We start from the raw sequence: 16,754 nt of genomic DNA, 5'->3' as shown, positions 1-16,754 counted from the left end.
GAAAGAGAAGTAGCAATTTTTGTGACATACATACGAAAAATGTACACAAATGAGATGTTGACGATGGCAATTTTCTTGCAAACAATCTTCTTTTTTCGTGATTTTATGGAAAAATACTTAGGTGAATTTTTGTCGTGTTGAAACTTTCGGATTTATTGCACAGCTCCTTTTTGTATGCTTTGTTACTAAATTTGTCATTTAAATATCGTTCACTTTTAGATGAATCTGAGTTTGTAAAACGTTTTCTGCAAAAAACCGGACTCCATTGATTTGGATCATTTCTTTTGGATGTGACGCCTCCACATTAAGTCCTGTCAATTGTGGACTAATTCTTCTAAATCATATAAAAGTTTGGGCTTAGTCAGTCAAATTGCTCTGTGGCGAATTGTTTAGCACTTCGGTGCTAGGGTCACTGATGTCGAGATCGAGACCAAGATGTCCCGGCTAGTCTCAGTTTCGGTTTCGGTTTCGAGAATTTGTCGAGTTTGAGACTTCGTTAAACCTTACGCGGTACCTTGTTAAAATTTTCACTTGATCTTTTTCGAACCATATGCACTGCAAACGCGACTCACAGCCTCCCTATGAAGACTATAGACACTAATGTCATCAAAGGAGTGGTTCTGATTCCACTAAAAGCTGTAGATCAATTAAATGCGGAGGTCAAACGCACCCTCACTCGTTACACAATTATTAGCCGCTAAACTCCCAAAAACTGCTCTAGATCTCAATGATCTGAATAGTACCAGTCATCAACAAAATAACTAGTTCAAGTAATAATTTCAAAATCTTACTAAAATTTACAAAATATGTACACAGTTGAGTACAACAAACAAGGTGAAAATAAATTACAAAGTAAACAGAATTGTGTACTATTCTTATCAATGATAAGACAAATGCGTCGAGTAATACTATGAGAGTGAGTAAAAATTAAAAATAGTAATTTTTACAAGATTCAATGGAATTGAGATGACAGTGAAATGATTTTCGTCTGAATGGAATTTCCAATCAAATATGTGCACAATTAAAAACATAGACAGTAAATAAGTATATTCATCAAAAACTGGGAAATCCCTGTAGTAAAATAATATTACTCACAAGGTTAAAATCATTTAAATTTAAAAAGAAGATCACATAGAATATCATCATCACTTCAACAGAGATTCTCTTAAAAGCAACAACTTGAAATCTCGTATTTATAAAGTTTAATTTAAAAGCAATTTGAGGATAATTAAAATAAAGAATTGAAAAAGGATTGTGAACTTAAGAATCAAAAAGAACCCTTAAAACAGTTAATCATGAAGCTAGTCTTTTATTATTGGGGAAATTTAATGAGGTCGAAGGATAAAAAATGCACGACAAAAGATTGTAAGTAACACTGAACTATTATTGAAATTTGAAGAATTGATCAATATTTCATGTCTATTCTTTATCTTTTATCAGGTAAAAATCACTCAAGAAATAAATTAACAATTTTTAAAAAAATGTTTAATCAGTCTTCACATCAGTAAAGGACAGCACGTGTGTAATCTGTGTAGACTTCCATAAAAACCTTAAAATTTTTACAATTTTGTTTTTCAAATCAAAAAATGTAAAAAATATTAACCCTTTTACGCAAAGGTCAGACTCAATCGTAAAAATCGTAGATGATAGACATCTTATTGATATGCTGAGACGCGGAAATGAAGGGTCGATTGTAATGTGATTAAAAACGTGTATCAGTTGTTATTGTATTATTATATGATTATTTAATACAGATTAATCTTAAAAATAAGCAAACAAAATAAATGAATTAAGCAATAAACTTGATATAATTTACAAAACTAGATTATTATGATTATGTGTTACCTAGACTGCAATTGATTTCAGTTCCAGTTTCGATTTGCTATTTGTAAAATTACGATTAAAAAACAAATTATTAAGTAGGTCATCATACCGGGATTCACAATTCATAGGATGCAAAATTGGCACTTTCTGAAAAATATCTATACAACCAAGAGATCTTCAATTAAATTCAAAACATCGCCCGAGAGACACAAATGAAGAATGGTCTATATGGTTACCAAATTTAAGTAGCATCCATGAAGTGTTAATAAAAGAGTTGCAATCTGAGACAGGTCAACGGAAACAGTCTATCTGTCACAGGTCGTTTCTTGTTGTCAGGTAAACTCTGCAACACATGTGACAGGTAGGAAAATTTCGTCTGTCGACAGGTCATCTGTGACAGGCGAGATCTGCGACAAGTCAGGCCTGTGACAGGCCAAAGAAATCTGTCTGTCTACAGGAAACGACCTGTGGCAGGTCATCTTTTGACAGAATCTGTCACCTCTATCTTTGCGTAGCCTTCTTCATTAGTGTCGCTCGGGAAGAAACATCATTAATTATTTTTCAAGTTTTAATTAAATTTTTTTGAAAAATTTAATGAATTTATGCATTTTTGCATCTAAATTGAAATAGACTTGCATCAAGCATTCACAATTCCTTTTTTGTAAAACTCATTCACATTTGACATTGACATCATTCATTAATTTTTATGCTCTCTTTCCAGTCCGTTTACCCATATCATATTCGTCTCATTGCCGATGAGTTCACAATTTTTCTCACCGGTAACAATTTTCAGTCATAAATTTTATTAGGTACAAGTGGCAAAAAATTGCGGGTAAAAATAAACATTATACAGCATAAAATTTTGACCCTTTCTCATATATTTTTTGATTAAATACACCTCGGAGGATCCTTTTCATTCATTCGAACGGAAGAAATTAGCTGAGAAAAGGAAAGTCATTTTTGTGCCTCGTCAACTTTTCATTTTATCACTCACAAAAATTGACTGAAAAATGAATTATGGTAAATTTTTCTTTCCTGCTACTTTCTTTTACCTTTTTTTTTGTCAGGTTACCTTAAATAATTCGGTTTGTACTTCTAACAAAAGTAAGCGACAGAGAGTAAAAAGGGTTTTTGTATTCGAAAAATAGAAAAGATCCCTTTTGAATGTGTCGAATTACCTCCTCTTCTCCATAAGGATTTAGAGATGAAATAAAATGTTTTCTCAACCCTTAAATAGCTCCATGGCATTTCATAAACAAAAGGAAACACTTTTGTGGATCAAAATAATTTTTTTGCCTTTACTTTATAAAAAAAGGAATTAAAATTGAAATAGAAAAAGTTTTTCAGGTGTAAAAACTTTTGTTTTAATTTGCTTTGTATTTCTTTTGTTTTGTTGCCAGACACTCAACGTCTATAAAGTTTTTGAAACAAGAATGAATGAATTGCACAATTTGTAAGTAAATAAAGTTTTCAGAATTTGTAAAGAATCTTTAAAAATATTAAGAGATAGTAAAACAAAACGCAGAACCTTTTCGTCTTTAGTGAACCCTAAATAATATTTCTAATCTATTCTAATTAAAAATGTTTTGGATATTTAATTTTCAGCAATTTTTGATAAATATTGAATCACAAATCAATATGATATTAATTATGACACATAGCTGTATATGCCTTGTAAAGGTTCTTAAATCGGTGAGATCTGGCCCTACCACAGAGTAACAGCGCTCTAGTGTCACAGATTTTGCCTTTCCTACGCTGTGTGCTTTCCAATTATAAATCAATAAAGAAACATATTCAATTTTTATATTCCCAATATTTCGTCGGGTCCATACACCTCTCCCGCTATAATATGTATTAGATGACTCTTTGTTCAAAGATCATTTGACTTCCTTCATCTAGTTTCAACTGTTAATTCCTCTCAAAACTACTATTTATATGCTTATGTATTTTATTTGTTTGGGCCGATCCTAGAAATACTAGGCCAACCCGGACAGAATAGAAGCAAGCTTCATTATTTCCGTCATTTTCCAAAAATCAGTTTAACATTCTCCTCCATGCTATGCACGGATTACCAGATGTTAAGCTGATAAGAACAGATACTACACTTTGATCTTAGCCATTACAGCCGAGAAGCGATAACAACGTATTGACACTTTGATGAATATACATTAATAATTTCTTCTAAAGCTTGTGAAGTATTAGATTCAATACATCCACATATGCAAATGGTGTGAATATAAAAATTTAATATGTTCAGATGGGATTCCCATTTTTTTTTTTTTTTCATTTTGCTGGAAAATTAAATGTTTTTTTCAACCTTATACTTCATAAGCTTTAGCAGAAATGATTGATGTATATTCGTCAAAGTGTCAGTACGCTGTTATCGCTTCTCGGCTGTAGTGGCTAAGATCAAAGTGTAGTATCTGTTCTTATCAGCTTAACATCTGGTAATCCGTGCATAGCATGGAGGAGAATGTTAAACTGATTTTTGGAAAATGACGGAAATAATGAAGCTTGCTTCTATTCTGTCCGGGTTGGCCTAGTATTTCTAGGATCGGCCCAAACAAATAAAATACATAAGCATATAAATAGTAGTTTTGAGAGGAATTAACAGTTGAAACTAGATGAAGGAAGTCAAATGGTCTTTGAACATAGAGTCATCTAATACATATTATACTTAGCGGGAGAGGTGCATGGACCCGACGAAATATTGTGAATATAAAAATTGAATATGTTTCTTTATTGATTTATAATTCGAAAGCACACAGCGTAGAAAAGGCAAAATCTGTGGCACTAGAGCGCTGTTACTCTGTTGTAGGCCAGATCTCACCGATTTAAGAAGGCAAATGCAGCATTTTGTCATAATTATAATTATAGTATTTCAAATCACATGACATTCATGTGGCAATTTTTATGGCAATGAACGTCATGGCAAAGATCGTTTTGACCAAGGTAGCCAATTTACTGACATGAACAATTCGTGTCTATCGGGTTAATATTTGAGTTACACCTCAAAAATTATATCCAAAAAAAAAATTTTCAAAGACAAAAGAGAGAGAGAATAAAACAACAAGCACATTTAACAGGTAGATGAATAAGCAAAACTAAATGTGATAAGAAAAATGTTTGCTGTATTGTTTTCCATACCTGCCTCTTGCTGAAAATTTTCCCATTTACTAATTGGAGATTAAAACATATGAAAAGCACAATAGTAAAAGCATTTTCTATCTTTGGTTTTCTGTTTAATTAAAAATTTTAATTTTTTTCATATTTCTATGGAAGGAAGGATGTGTGATGCTAATGGAATTTAAGTCAATTATATTTGGTTGGTTAAAAAAGAGATAGAACTGTAGATTTTAATTTTTGAGATATAATGAGGGTATGTATGTTATTTAGGAAGTAATCTCAACTACATGCTGATATGAAATAAGCAGATTCCAAAAATCATATTTACTGCATCTTTAAGCTTTAAAAATTCAAAATTAAATCCACAAACATCGTCCATAAAATTATTAAAATATTAAATAAAACAAGATTTCCCTTTTGGATTCGCTAGCCAAATTTAATTCCAACTCTTGTTAAGCAATATTCTGTTTTATATCACCACAAAAAGAATCACAAACCAGCTTGTAGGAAGCTTCCATTAACAGAATTATATTCCTCTCATAAACATTCAAATATTCATAAGAATATTCGCAAAAAAAAAGTAAAATTTAAATGAACATTACGAAAACTATAAGAGCGGATGTGGCAGTTATAGAGGATGCTCCATTTTACCTTTTTCCCATGCAGATTCTCATCTCATAAGTTATTTCACTAATTGCTATCTCCATTCATATCTATCTGGGTGTATGATCAAAAAAACAGAAAGAGAGCAATCTTCACATATTCATATATCCTTAACTCCCTACAACTGAATGCTCAACGATTCGTACAAATTTCATTTCCCATCATTTCAGTGCTTTACATTAAGCCTCATCTATAAGATAAAAAATAATTTTCTTTTCTGCTTTTAGCTGATTTATCAAGAAGAAGAAACTGATAATTCTTATTTTGTTCTACTGAGAATCTTGGACGTAGTTTGGTCGTCATTAATGATTTTGGATTTGATTTTCTTAATTTTTATCGAAGGGAATGTTCGGAAATTACGTAACAGAAGTCTTCATAGCGTATCTAATGAGAACGGGGTACGACTGATCAACTTTGCGGCATCATTGAACATGGTGATAAGCTCCACATACTTCCAACACAAAGACATCCACAAAGCAACATGGTGTCCACCAGGATGCAGTAATAACAAGACCCAAATCGATCATGTGATTATAGACAGAAGGCACGCATCGGATATATTGGACGTACGCAGTTATAGATGTTTGGAGATCGACATCGAGCACCACAGCTCTGACCACCTATTGCTAGGAGCAAAAATCAGGGCACGAATCAGCAACATTTGTAAGGAAAGAGGCGTTAAGTGCAACGCTATATGTAGCCAAGCTCAGCACTAAGGAGTTTATCGTTTTACAACGAGCTTAAGGAACGACTGACTGCCCAGCCAAGGAAGAAGTGCCTGGCAGAATTGCTGCATCCCAAAGATAGTGCTGAGAAATGTCTCGGTTTCAAACAACACACAAAGAACGAGTTTCGACGAGGAGTGCAAAGCTGCAGTTCAGAAAGTAATCGATGATAGAAAAGGAAGGATCACGAGAGCAAAAGCTGAGGAGATTAGAAGTCTGCAAAAAGAAAAGAAAAGGGTGCTCCAAAGGAAGAAAAGGGCTCACGACCTCAAATTGATTACTGATGTTCAGGAGGCGCATAATGAGTGAATCCAGAAAGTTCTATAAGTCCATCGATAGAGCAAAGAAGTCTTTCCTTGCGAGAGTGTCTGTTTGCAGAAGAAAGGATGGAAGTCTGGTATGTGATAAAGAAGGAGTTCTAAGCGATTTTCAGCGACTTCTAAACGCAGGTTCCACACATAACAGGCAATCCTATGAGATTGATGATTCCAGAGTTTTCGAAGCACCATCATTAGAGGAGGTAGAGGCGGCTATTAGCAGACTTAAGAACAACAAAGCGCCTGGTCTCGATAACTTACCTGCTTCTTGTTAGCATACTTCATCAGCTAATAGTGCAAGTCTGGATGGAAGAGAAGCTTCCGAATGAATTGATGATCGGCGTGATATGTCCCATACACAAGAAGGGATGTAAGATGACATGCTCAAATTATCGTGGAATCTCACTCCTTCCATCAGCATACAAAGTACTGTCTAAGATCCTTTCCTTGAGACTGGAACCGTATACAGAGCAATTCTTGAGTGAAATCAAGCAGGGTTTAGGCGGCAGCGTTCGACATCCGATCAGCTTTTCAGCATACGCCAAATTGTTCAAAAGAGCTACGAGAGGAATGTAGAAACAATCATGCCTGTTCATCGATTTCAAATCAGCATATGACACGATTGACAGGGAGGGGCTGTGGAACATCATGTGGGAGTATAACTTCCCTCACAAGCTGATCAGATTACTCAAGGCAACCTTGGCAAAGGTCATGTGCAGTGTAAAGGTTCAAGACTCAACATCGGGCCTTTTTGAGTGCAAAATTGGACTGAGACAAGGCGATGAACTTTCTACGAAGCTGTTTAATATCGCACTGGAAGGTGTTTTCAGGAGAGCCAAGTTGGAATTGAACGGAACGATTTTCACAAAATCCATCCAGTTGCTGGGTTTTGCTGATGACGTGGACATTGTTGGTAGGAACATTAGGTCCGTTACCGATGCGTACTCCAGGTTGGAACGAGAAGCTAACAAGATTGGACTACGTGTCAATGAGGATAAAACGAAGTTTCTCATGGTCGCTGCAACGGAGAGATCGATAAGCTTGTGGGATCTCATCTAGTTATTGGTGATAAGAAATTCGAAGTAGTCAATGATTTTGTCTACTTGGGATCCATTATTAGCAATAACTACGACACAACACTGGAGATTAAGCGAAGAATTTTGGCAGCCCAGCGAGCATATTACTCAAAGACATATTCTAACGTCAAGGAAAATCTCAAGGCATGCCAAATTAACGATATACAATACGCTCATCCGACCGGTAGTGTTATATGGTGCTGAGTCATGGAATATGACGGCTGCAGACGAACATCAATTGGAGTTTTTGAGAGGAGGATTCTAAGAGTAGTCTTTGGACCTAAGAAGGAAGGAGACCAATACAAATGTAGGAGTAATGCGGAACTGTATCAGCTAATGGTGAGGCTGATATTATAAAAAGAGTGCAAAGTAAACAGGCTCCGATGGGCTGGGCATATTATCAGAAGACCTGCAGAAGCTCCACTAAATAAAGTCTTTAAATCAGACTATGTGGATGGTAATAGAGCTCGTGGTAGACCGAAAAAGCTCCTGGAAGGAAGCTGTTGACAGAGACAGCATTGCATTTGGTATTGGCAATTGACAGGCGGAAGCCGGCATAGAAACAGTTATAGGCAACATCTGCGGGAGGCCATGGATCACAACTGATCTGTACGGCCAGCGAAGTTAGAAGTAAGTAGGAATGATTTGGAAATTACGTAACAGAAAATATAGTGCTTTTAGTACTCCCCACGCCCCTTTTGACTTCACATGGGTGTCACCTGAAGCTTACTATATCGCTGGCTTCCATTTGCCAATTTCCAATACCAAGTTCAACACTATCTCTTTCAACATTTTCCTTCCAAGAATTTTTTGGTCTCCCAACTAAAGTGTTCCGTAATTTTCAAACGTTCCCTATTAGAAAAGGGCCATCATGGTTCAAAAGCTTAGTATGAGCAATTTGTTCGATTGATTCAAAATGAATTTAATTTGTAACAAAATCGAGACATCCATTAAGTAGACTAACCATGTGTTCCCAATTTCAGGGCACTACACTTTCTTATAATTCTCATGTAGCTTTTAAGAATTACGATTATGTATTATCCCGAATGGTACATATCAGCTAAGTGATCAAAAATTCGGTCCCAGTTCAACGTGACTCAAACTTGGTACCAGATTCAGTCAAAATCCGGAATCAGACCATCGTGACTCTAGCAAACGATTAACTGACTTGTGCAATTCAGGTATAGATTTAATTCTCAATTTAGCACCGAAAACTAATGCTTCACTGATTCAGAACATCATTAGTGTACTGATAACGTAACATAAAGTTTATCAAATATTTGCTTGAATGACTCAATTCTGACATGAACAATTTAAGCGTTTCCATCACTTTATCAAATGTTATTTCATACCTGCATTATTCTCTTTGATTTTCATAAATTCCCAAAAGTAAGTTCCACACATATACACAACATCACATCAACCGACAACCAAAAAGCTTTGCATCAAGATAAGTTAAGAGTAGTAAATAAGAAGGAAAAGAAGACAGAGAAATTAAATAGATAGAAACGAAAATTATTTTACATGGTGGAAAAAGGAACAAGTAAAAGATGAATCTTTATGCCGTCATCAGCAGATTACAAAGGCCTTGATGAGCGAAACAGAAAAGATAGAAATCGGTGAAATGAAATTTTTGCTATGTGAATAATTAATCCCGGGCATTTTATTCCATCTACAAGAGCTTTCATAGCTAAAGGAATGAAGAAATGATAAAAAGAATTGAAATGGTGGAAAAAAGTTGTAGAAATTTTGCTGTGGGATGAACATTTATCAAATGAATTTTAAAGATTTTTTTTTTATTATTATATTTTCTTTGAAGTTATGAGTGATGCTGAACAAAGATTAGGAGGAATTTTAAATGGAGAAACTTTTAATTGCTCTCTTACTTCTTCTTTGATTCAAACAGATTCTGCTGGATGTAAAGTTAAAGAAAATCAGTAAAATTTCATTGTCATTGATCTTTGTGTCATCATTTCTTGAAAATCTTGGTCTACAGCTAGTATACTTACTTACTTCGCTGGCCGTACAGATCAGTTGTGATCCATGGCCTTTATCAGATGTCGCCTAAAACTAGCTATATCGATGGCTATCGTTTGTCAATCACCGATTTCATATGCAAAACCGAGAAAGTATCGACAGCTTCTTTCCATGAGTTCCTTTGCAGCTAGTATGCTTTCTCAAAATTTCGGTCGCGGAAGATTATCGGGCCTCAAGATGGGAGTTTCTTTCGATTTCCCGGTTTTGGTCTTGACATCGAGAAAATTGCTCAAGAAATAAGAATTTAATGAAATTATCAAGACACAGGCACAGATGTGACTTCAAAAATTCACCAAAAATAGCTTCAAGTCACCAGTTGTTTCTAAAAATAAATCTATGAGACAATTTTCTTTTAATTAATGAAATCAATCTTCACTTTTTCTACTTCATTTACGTATAGCTGAATAAGATGAGATGTTAGATAACACAGCTATGAAACCCGAGCGACACAAATGATGATTTGTGATCCGAGGTTCACCTCGGAGTGGGATTCACCAAGAAGGTTTCGTTAAAGCTCTTTTATTAACAACAAATGGATGCTGCTTTCGAGAGGAAGCCAAATTCTGACTCCGGAGTTGACCAAATGTCAAGCGTATACTTTCTCATCGTATTCCATAAATCGCTAAATACTTCGCTGGTGATCGAGCTATGTGCCGGGATAAGAGCATTAAAGGATAGATATAAAAGTCATCTAATGCACCTTGTCGGAAAGGTGGCATCCTATCCTCACAATTAGTGCTAGTGTCTGGCATACAATCGTACATTAAAAATTCTTTGTGCCACTCGGCAATGAACACAGCATGAATTACGAACGGATAAAGAACAAAAGTTAGATAAAAACTGAAATCATCAGATGCTGTAAATTAAAGAAAATTTTATTTTGATGCAACATCATCTTGAATCTCCAATAAACCTACATTCCTTATCTTATTTCTCTGTTGAATTAACGTGTTGATAAAGATGATTAAATGACTTCTTCTTTTAGTGTTAACAAAATGATTGTAAACTTTAATGGTTCTCACTTGAAAGGCGCAAAAAAGTAAGTAAAGGAGCAGGAAAAATGAAAATGAAAATGAAAAGGAGGAAAATATTTTAAGAAAATATGAAAAACTTTAGCAATTATGCACATTCCTGCTCCATCTTACTCTCGGAGATGTTTTGAGATGCTTTTTAATAGAATAAGAAAATAACATAGGAATTTGAAAAAGAAGAGTGAATTCAGGATGGTAAGGAACTGACATATTCTGGTGACATATTCTGATGACATATTCTGGTTAGAGATATACTTTAGAATTTTATATGACATCATCACCTGATGTACAACGCAATGTACAAATATTTCATTTAAGTAGTCTTAACGAAGTCATTTAGATGCTAAAATATGAGCAGCATAAAGATGTTGCTAAATTATTCATTCCTGCACCCGGCACATAAACTAAACTTGATTCAAAATGCTTATTCAGGCTAGAAGACTTTACATGTCAAATTGTTACTTTTGTGAGTAAAATTGCTTCCGTCTTGAGCTCAAAAACTTTAAAACTCATAAGTGAATGACCTTTTAAGGCAAACCGATGTTTCAAGACATGAAATGTAATTTTTTTCTAACCCAAACTTCAACATTACAAGACGCAGCCAAGACAAGGATAAATTGTTAAAAGTTAACAACAAAACTTTTTCTCCTTCCTTGTAATTTTTTAAAGATTAAGATGGAGATAAAAAAATCCCTTTACACCACAGTTGTTGTTATTACAATAAAAATAGTGAAAAGTAAAGATGGAACAAGAATTTGGTTCCTTCATTCATTAAAATACCTCTTGTGCATTTACTTGCATTCATTCATGATTGTTGTGATTTGTTTTCTTCTTTTCTTGAGACAATAAACGAGAATGTTTTTACAGGATGAGTAAATTATGAATATTAAAAGTTCATAGTTAGTAGTATAGATTAAGTCATTTGTCTTTCTGTCTTCCAAAGAACTCTTGGAAAAAGGCTGTTGATAGAGACAATTCCGAGCGACACAACTGAAAGAGACTAAAAATGGAACTTTAAATGCTCCGCTAAACCTCTTTTGTTAATTCCACATTGAAGCCGCTTAGATTTAACAGGCACATGAATGCCAAACGGAGGTTAAGAGGGTTAAGAGCTCTGTTGCTGAGCCTTCTTAATGTGTTGTCATTCGGGAACAACGCATTTAGTATTGAAAATTGGCAAGCGGTATCCAGTGATAAAATCAGCTTCTTAAGTCATCTAAGGGAAACTATGGATCACAATTGATGACCACCAGCAAAGGAAGCAATTAAGTCTTTCTGGCTTTCTGTCATTTCGCAGTTCTTTCTTCCTTAATACTAAATTTCTTTGAGAATCTTTTTGAGTTTTGAGAATCTCAAGTGAATCTTAGAAGTTTACAGTTAGATCCCCATAGAAGCTTACAAAGCCGTCAAATTAAAATATTCCCACCAAACTTGATGGGATATTTTCCTAGTTTAAAGATTTTTTAATGCCGAACCTTACATTTATATTTATTAGAGCATGAATATAAGTTTGAAGTTATTTCTTCTGCTTACATACCTCAAAAATCTTAGTGCTGATTTTAAAAAACATAACTAAAAATCTTGAGTAATTAAAATTCCCATCACAAAACTTTTCCTTTACATCAACTAACAAACTTCCTACAAATTGCAAAAGTCTATATAAATTTTAATTACAATAATTGTATATATTAATTTCATGATGATGAAAAACCTCGAGATTTCATAATAGCACACAGAAAACTTAGTTAACGAAGCCCGAATAATGTAAACGAGGATAGAAATTATCAAAGTCACATATTTTACTTTGTAATTATCACATCAATTTAAATAAATGGCGAGGAGCTGTAAATGTTTAATTATTCAGCACAAACCAGGTACGTGTTCAGGAGTCAGCTTCCTTCCTTTTTTGAATAACGTTCTTCAATTTTCTAGGTTTTTTGAGACAAAAATACGAAAATTTTTGCGTTTCATTTCAAGCAATGCCTGGCTACATCCCTGCCACATCTTTAACGAAATATTGCTAGTGTTCACAAAACTTTTCCATTCTTGCCTTCACCACACATGGCCTTCTCCTGAAGCAACCATTTTTGTCCCAATTTCCAACTTACCAATTCAAATTAATCACGGATTTAGTTAGTCATGTTGTTATTCCATTTAGTTTTTCTCAACCATACACAGCTATTTACAACTCTAGTAAAGATTATATGATGAGAGAATAATGCTATCATAAGGAGACGTGACAATATGCCGATATGGATTTGTATCCTTAACGACTTTATTTTTCTTACTCTATTCGCTTTTTTTCTTTTTTTTTGTGCCGAAATGTGTGTTTTATTCGTAGTCAATATGTTTGGTCTAGAATTTGTGCTCGTTAGATATTATATGGTAGGAAATAGAGACCTGTGGAATCTAGTGAATAAAGTTATTTAAGTCAAGTGCTATGAATGGAAATCTCAAGGGCAACGCGTGAACTTATGTATGCTTACTTACTCTAACCATGCTCCAACATATTGCAGAAGGCTTTCTATCCGACTCTATTGCGGGTCACAGAGCACATGAATATGCTTCTAGAGCTTGTAAAGCACATTTTTAAATGTTCAATAATGAAAAACCCAAATGATTAGCTTTTTGCAACATAGCATGGAGCAGTTATGGATCAAAATTGGTCTGTTCAGAAAACCAGACTTAACAGCCTTACCAAGCAAAGAGACCGCTTTTAGGGACCGTGTGGGTATTTCTGCACCATTTAAGCATGCTCTTTGTCTGTTAAGGAAGGACTCTGCGAACGAACATTGGGAATTCGGACATAAAAAATGCCCAAAAAACCGTCTAACATATTGGAGCTGTGAATCCAATTTCAAAGAATTTAGTAAGTAGAGATGAGTATGGATATTCAAGGATAGGTTTGACTCCATGAGACTCAAAGAACTTCCACTTTATAATGATTTTGACTAACATTGCCTGATTCATATCAAAAACATTAAGATTGAAAATTATATTACACAGTGGAATCGTATGAATATATATAATATAAGCAAGATATGAACATAAGCATAATTGTCATTGTTATTATAACGGGTAGAGTAAAAACGAGATGAAGACCTTTTTAGTCAATATAATTACATAGCTGATTGCTTGCAACAGTGTAAAGAAATGCTGAAAGGACATAAAAAGGAGAGCAACTTTTTTATATATGTCAAGCTACACAAAATCATATGATTTTTCATCATCATCCTTAGTTTTATGAGTACCAAAAAAAACATGACAGCAACAGTAGTCAAAGAAGGATATATAATTCCGGATGTGTTGAACAAATTTTTATTAGCGCATTCCACATGAGCTTTCAATTTACGATTTTTTTTTGTTTCACTGTTGGTTATTGCCATTATCCTTTTATGTTTCTTCATGCTCTGCATACTTTTGCTGCCACTCGTAATACGTATAGAGATGATGCTTAATGATGCCGTTTGTATACAAACTAAATTTTATGTCTACTAATATATGCGAGTATGAGGGCAATGAATGCTTATCAAGTAAAAGGCAAATGATGGAAACTCTGTTAATGATAATGAGTATTGCTGGTAAAATTATGCATGTGGATATGTGAATGAGTGGATGGAAATGGTATAATTACCACTGCATGTATTTTCGTAGAGGATTAAATGTATTTATTGTTAAGGATGGAGGCTTTTTTTTGAATTAATGGATTGTGGCTTAATTTCACGAAACAGAGCCTAAATCTCATGGAATATAACATAAGAAGGTACTTAGCATAATTTATTCATTTATTTTTATAACAATCACTACATTAACTTCTAAAAAATATTCTGTCATATCCATAATTCACTGAATAATGATGATGAATAATTAAACTACTAAATCATTAAGAGCTATTAAAATTGAAGAGTGCTATCGACACATTATGTGTATCTACATAATATAACTCATAGTAATAGGCCAAAATCAGAATCGAATTAACTTTTCTATTCATAAATATTTTTCAAGTGAATTCACTTTATGGCACTTTATAACGTTCAGTAACAGCAACAAACATTTATTATCATGGAATATATACTCATAAAATCATTCTCATGAAACTGATTGAGTGAGATTTACTTCCACTAGATTCATTTTAATACTCTTGTCTCCTTTTTTTTGTTGGTTGTTATTATCTCAATGGTCATAATTCTCTCTCTAAAATTTTCATGACCATTATGGTCCACTATATCAAATGCAGTAAACTTAACTCTATGCCTTTGTTTGTAAAAAAGGAAAAATTATTCATAGGGTAAGTGGTTGTTGAAAATTATAGCATTCGGAAAATGTGGAATAAAATTGAAATTTTGAGTGAGTGGATGGGATTACAAGTTTTGTTACTACATGTTTTATGTACTGTATTGTGATTCCTCTTTGGAACTATGTGTACCTAATTTAAAATTCATAAAAAATGCCAAGAAATATGAATTGGAAAAAGGTGCTTAAGAATTTACTACAAATTAGATGAAACATAAACCTTTTCATGTTTATGTCCATCAAGCCTCCCCCTTACATTCTCACAAATAAATGTATTACATGTTATCCATTCATCTGTCTTTCTAATACATAGATATGTATAAATTGATTACATATAAGTATGTTTATGCTACATCCTATCAATACAGTCTGTCTGATGCCTCGAGAGAAATTTGCCACCTATTTATATACAAAATATTTTTCAATATATTTAAAATGCTAATGACATTGAAAAGAACTGTAGCATCCTTAAAGGGATTAAAGTTCATTGTTGGATCATTTTGAGGTTTCAAGGTAAAAGTGGATATACCGTTTGAGGTCATTCTTAGATATCAGAAGTAGGGATTATCAAAATATAGAGATGGCAGCGTCAGATGGAAAGCGTTCTGTTGTAACCTAAAAATCTATTATAGGAACATGTTTTAAGTAAGTAAGTAAATATAGAAATCCCGAGCAGACAAGGAGTTAAGAGGACAAGCAAATCTTATCAATCGACCGTACTTATGAGCAGAACTCAAAGTAGACTAGAATTTTATATGCAGTCTGGTCTATTTGAGTCGACTTTTCCATACAAAATCCAGTAAACTTAACTCTATGCCTATATGTTTGTTCAAAAAAGACTTATTCGAGCAGTCTAAGTCATATGATGAAAATTATCAGCTTCACAAATGTTTCTAAACATTGAAATTTTGAGTGAGTGGAAGTTACTTCCCAAGTTATTGTTACTACATTTTATTATGTTCTGTATTGTGATGGAAACTATTTGTATACCTATCTTTAAAATGCTCATAAGAAATGCTTCAAGAAATCATGCTATTGGAAAAAGGTCCTTAAGAATATACTACAAATTAGTCTGAAACATCAACCTTTGTATGTCAATTCCATAAGCCTGTTACATTCTCACAAATAAATGTACAAAAGCCTCGTGTAAATTATCGAGACTTTATCGCATTCATGTCTTTCTAGCGATACAGTAATATGATATAAATTGATTACATATAAGTATGTTTATGCAGCATCCTATCAATACAGTCTGTCTGAATGCCATCGAGAGAAATTTGCCAGACCTATTTATATACAAAATATTTTCTGTAATGTTTTCAATATCGGATGAGGTCACTTCCAGTCCCAGATATCAAGATCCAGTAAGATCTATATAATTTAGAGATGACTCAGCAAAACCAGAGTCAGTTGGAATTCCAAGTCACCATAACCTAGAAATATAAGGAACATGTCAATCCTCATAAGGAACATTTAATAAGGTAAGTAAGTAAAGATAGAAATCCTAGCAGACATTGTTGAGAGGAACAGCCAATCATATCAATCTACATTGAAGAGCAGAGCTCGAAGTCGATGAATTTTATGTGCAGTCTAGTTTTTGAGTGTTTTCCATACATAATCCAAGTTCACTTCAAGCCTTGCTCATGGACATAGTCATTTAGC

The 16,754-nt window shown here is 33.8% G+C and overlaps 2 non-coding genes across 2 annotated transcripts; one reads left to right on the top strand and one right to left on the bottom strand.

The window, feature by feature from the left end:
- Nucleotides 1-3,775: 3,775 nt before the first annotated feature.
- LOC139091752 (U2 spliceosomal RNA) lies at nt 3,776-3,961 on the bottom strand. The gene has a single exon (XR_011544539.1). It is a non-coding gene; the product is annotated as a U2 spliceosomal RNA (small nuclear RNA).
- Nucleotides 3,962-4,206: 245 nt separating this feature from the next.
- On the top strand, nt 4,207-4,392 carry LOC139091753 (U2 spliceosomal RNA). Its single transcript, XR_011544540.1, has one exon. It is a non-coding gene; the product is annotated as a U2 spliceosomal RNA (small nuclear RNA).
- The last annotated feature ends 12,362 nt before the right edge of the window (nt 4,393-16,754 follow it).

This window comes from Chironomus tepperi, unplaced genomic scaffold, assembly GCF_022539635.2.
Source record: "Chironomus tepperi strain 1889 unplaced genomic scaffold, CSIRO-AGI_Ctep_v1 contig_260, whole genome shotgun sequence".
Classification (NCBI taxonomy): domain Eukaryota; kingdom Metazoa; phylum Arthropoda; class Insecta; order Diptera; family Chironomidae; genus Chironomus; species Chironomus tepperi.
The sequence above is the reverse complement of the archived record's forward strand: the minus strand, read 5'-3'. Positions and strand labels throughout refer to the sequence as shown.